Below are 4,496 nucleotides of genomic sequence, written 5' to 3' on the forward strand. Positions count from 1 at the left end.
TTTTTAATTTTGAGACTGGATCTTGCTAAATTGCCCAAGCTGGCTCAAATTTAGAATCGTCCTGCTTCAGCCTTTCAGGGAGCCAGGATAGCTGGCATGTGAGACCCTACCCAACTGAAACCTGATTATATTTACCAAATATGACTTGCAGAAAAATAGAAGCAGGAGAAAGCAAACCTAAGCTACATAAAATTGAGTTTGGGGGTCAGTAAATAGAAGCCAAAGAAACCTCTCTTGCTGTGTCCTATCTTTATCCCCATGTTAGAGGCTTAGTAGGCCCATTGCCCCAGCAGATTCTGTAGGCCATGCTTTTCAGTCTCTCACTTAATTGAATCACCAGCACAGGACTATGCTTATGTTTCCTACACACAGGGCTTTACAGACACCCCTGACTTTGAATCTGCAACCTAGTGGTCCTCCACCAAGACCACATGTTGTAATCATGTGGGACACCTGCTGCAATCCCACTTGTAGAAAGTCTGATTCAGTTGTCCTAGTGTGAAACCAGAACATCAGGATTTTTATAAGCTCCCTGAGACATGCTAATGTGCAGCCAAGATAGAGAACCATTGATTTCCTGCCTACCAGAGAGAACTCACACCAGTTCCCATACCACAGCCTGGCTCAGATGGAACAATCTGAGACAAAATGCAAAGCATTTTAATTAGTTTGATAATGGCAGAACTGAAATTAGACTCCAAGTTTCCTGACTTCCATATGCACCATTTGCCTCATGGCCAAGATGCTTACATTTAAAGTTTTCTTACCCACTTGGTGGCCAAAGTGTGACCAAGAAAACAGAGAAGCTTCCAAAGATTCCCTTACAATAGTCTTTATTACTAATGCTTTATAACAGGTTTTTTATTAGAACTCCCATTTGTAGCATTCACAGTGTTTTTCAAAGTACATTCATTTAACTCTCAAAGGCAGGAAATAAAGCCCTTATTTCAGCTCTACTCTTCTATTTCTGATGATCAATTTCCAAAAACTAGGAAAGAAGCTTGAATTTGAGTCGGAAGCAAACAAAAGAGGTTGGGAGGTATATGTTTCTCTCAAATTTAAGCTAGGAACTATAAATGAAAGAATATATACATGGTTTTCAGGTGTGGAATTAAGGAAGATGGCATTTTTTTAGTAAATAATTCATTTGTCATCTGCACATCTTTGTTATGCAGAATGAAAAGGAGGACCATTTTAAATAGGATACTGATTACCATGGCTTTTTATCCACATTTTACTGTGTGAGTTGGATCCACTTAACATTTAAAGCTCATTCCCAAGGCCAGAGGCACAGATATAGCCCATTTGATAATATTCTCATGAAAGTAACAGCAGAAATGATAACATCGAACATTAGTGTGCTCCTTTCGGCAGCACATATATTAAAATTGAAGGGTACCAGTTAAAGTAAGTCATTAATGGAAGTATTAATATTCTTACTAGAATAATAATAGTAATGAATCTCAGAAGTATTTAATGCACCCAGATTCTTGCTTTTAGGATCAGATATTCTTTTGTTTGAAAATAAAGAGCAATAGGAAGAATTGGAACCAGTTGGACAGGAAAGTAGTTTGTAAGATTGATTCCAGGGCTGGGGGCATAGCTCAGTGGTAGAGTGCTTGTCTAGTAAACATGAAGCCCCAGGTTCAGTGGCCTGCACCACCAAATACAAAACAACCCAAGACTGCATGCAAGCAGCAGTACCCCTTGCCCTTTTCCCTAACGAAAGGCTACAGACACAGCCCTGCTGCCTTGGAGAGGAGGAAAGGGTAGCACCAAAGTGTTACTTAATCCTTTCATAGATGTTATTTTATTTTCTCCTTACAGCAAACTTGCTATGACTTTCCCAATAAGGAAATTGATATCTAGAGAGAATAAGTGGCTTGTCCCAAATCACACAGCTAACAGGAAGAGACTTCTACCATCCATAACACAAGTTAAAATACTTTCTTCCTATTCATGTTATTCCTGCTTTTACTAAAACCTAGATTCAAAATTAGAGTTCCTATCTCTTCTCCTTAACTAGCAGTGGCATGGCTTCATTGTTTTTAGTTGCCACATTTTCACTCTTTAACAAGCTAATATCAGAGAAGGCAAAAACAAAATATTTTGTTCTTTTTCTCACATTGAGTTTAGAAGCTTGGCCAAACAGATTTGTCAGGAAATCCTTATTGGAATAAAGCTGAAAACATAACCATCATCCAGAGCTGTAGCAAAGCAAGTAATTTGTTGAGCAGGAAAAAGAAAGCAGCTATAGTAGTCTCTAGAATACCATTGCAGCAAGGCTCCAAGATACGATTACCTTGAGCATGAAATTCCTTCCTAATTATGCCTCTGACACATTTGATAGTCTACCTAGATTGTGGCTATCTCTGTATGTCTTATGATTCCTTGACCTTATTAGTTTCTTAAAAGTAAACAAACATGCATTTGGATTTCCTTCTCCTTGCAACAATCTTCCTAATCTCTATACTCCCTGATGTCTGTATTGTCACCTCCACTTACTAGTGCTGTCTTGGTATTCACTTTTAGCAGACTTTGCATAAAACTGTTAACAAAGGAAGAGGCATTTCATTGCCCTAGTTTGTACTAAGCTCCTCCCACCTAGAAATGCTTTCTTAATCCCGCTAACATTCTTATAATGATATGTTCCCAGTTTTATAACTATGTTTGCCCAGGGGAGAGAACTATTATGTAAAAGAAGATGGGAGAGCAAAGAGTTTGTTTCCAGCATAAATCTTTGGCCTGTGACCCTAGACAGTTTTTCATTTAGCAGGCAGATGTTAGAGTACCTCTCATAAGGGTGATCTTTGGCAGGTGAGCTACTTCAACAGGGAACTTAGCCCACAGTGGTGCTTGCTGCTAGACATGCTAAACTGTAAATATAGTAATTCTGCTGGTAAGAAAGTGTTGGGCTGGAGATATAGCTCAGTGGCATAAGCTCCTGCCTGGCAAGCACAAGGTCCTAAATTTGATCCCGGGTACCACAAAAACAACAAAAAAATTACTTTAAAAAAAAAAGTGTTGTACACCATTTAAGAAAAAAAGGAATAAAAAGAAAAATGTTCTTTGATAAAGAAGGTATCAAATATGGAAGCTAAATCAAGAATCACCAAAATGGACCATAAGACAATCCTGCTTATTGTCTACTTTTGTAAAAAAGTTTTATTGGAACAGCATCACACCCACTTGTTTCACATTGTCTGTTGCTGCTTTCACACTGTAATGGCAAAGTTGAATAAGAGACCACATGGCCAACAGAGCCTAACGTATTAACTATTTGTTTCTTTAGCAAAAAGCTTTTCACCTGATCTACACAATCCAAAAATTTACAAGGTAATTTTATCCTCATTCACTGGGGATCTTGACCAAAGCAAATCTCTAGATTACTTTTTGTTGATGTATCCAAAAAGAAAACAATGTTTTATGAAAGAACATAATATGCCAGCTGTAACTGAGACCTGGCATTCAAATAACCATTGAAGTCATGCTTAACTACAAAACAGAAAACTAGTAATTCAGAATGGGAAACCTAAAGGTGGACTGGAGCCAGGCAGGTAACAGAAGTTGTAGTAGTTGCAGGTTGAAGCTGTTGTGCAATAGAGGGCCTGTACCCACCTTTGGGGCAGTCACCTCTCAGTGCTTACCTTGAATGACTGTGACCAAACCTCTGAACTTTCAACATCTCCTAGAAATTGTTTTTTATATAGTCTTCTAATATTTAAACATTGATATTGGATTAAGATTTTTAAAAGGAACCAGGGATGTAGTTCAGAGGTAGAGTACCTGCTCAGCAGGCACAGTCCCTGGGTTTCAATCTATAGCACCATATTTTTTTTTTACATTTATAGTTTTATTATAGTAACAAATAACTGTCACAGTGAGGTCTACACCCATACATAGAATTATATTTAAATTTATATAGAACAATATTTACATGTTTAAGTTATACTTTTGAAATGGAAAGTGAAGTACAGTTTCAGTTTCACAGCAAAGAAAAATATAAAAGACAAAAACAGACAGAATCAACAGTAAAAATACAACTATTCATCCTAGATTATAACGTGTGGAAACTCTTTATCAGAAGCCTACATCCTCTTAATTTGACTATCCAAATCATCAAAATATAGATGATTCAGTGCCATTTTGACAGAAATCCATTTAGCAAGATCATAGCCTAACATTTTTGAGAGTAAATCCAAGCCATTTTCATCCAAATCTTTGACATGGGCTGCCAGGCTTCCGTGTTTCCACTTGGGAAATGTATTCTTATAGTCCTGTAAAGGCTCCACTTCTGGCCAAACTTTATTGTTGGGAGTGTCCACAGCTCTGAGAATCCTGAAGAGCTGATCAATTTCTGAATCCCAATGGAAAAGTGGTTTCTTAGTTGCCAATTCTGCAGAAATGGTGCCTATCCTCCAAATGTCAACTGGAGTAGAGTAATGAGCAGCCCCCAGCAGCACTTCTGAACATCTATACCAGAGTGTCACTACCTC

General features: G+C 37.9%; 1 protein-coding gene and 1 pseudogene across 4 annotated transcripts in view; one reads left to right on the forward strand and one right to left on the reverse strand.

Annotated features, from left to right (window-relative positions):
- Rbks (ribokinase) overlaps nucleotides 1-4,496 on the forward strand; it is a 113,245-nt gene that overhangs the window by 32,758 nt on the left and 75,991 nt on the right. The gene's annotated exons all lie outside the window — the stretch shown is intronic.
- The window catches only part of LOC105741670, a 1,156-nt pseudogene continuing 748 nt past the window's right edge, over nucleotides 4,089-4,496 (reverse strand).

The sequence above is a fragment of the Octodon degus genome, unplaced genomic scaffold (genome assembly GCF_000260255.1).
Source record: "Octodon degus isolate 3935 unplaced genomic scaffold, OctDeg1.0 scaffold00019, whole genome shotgun sequence".
Taxonomy (NCBI): domain Eukaryota; kingdom Metazoa; phylum Chordata; class Mammalia; order Rodentia; family Octodontidae; genus Octodon; species Octodon degus.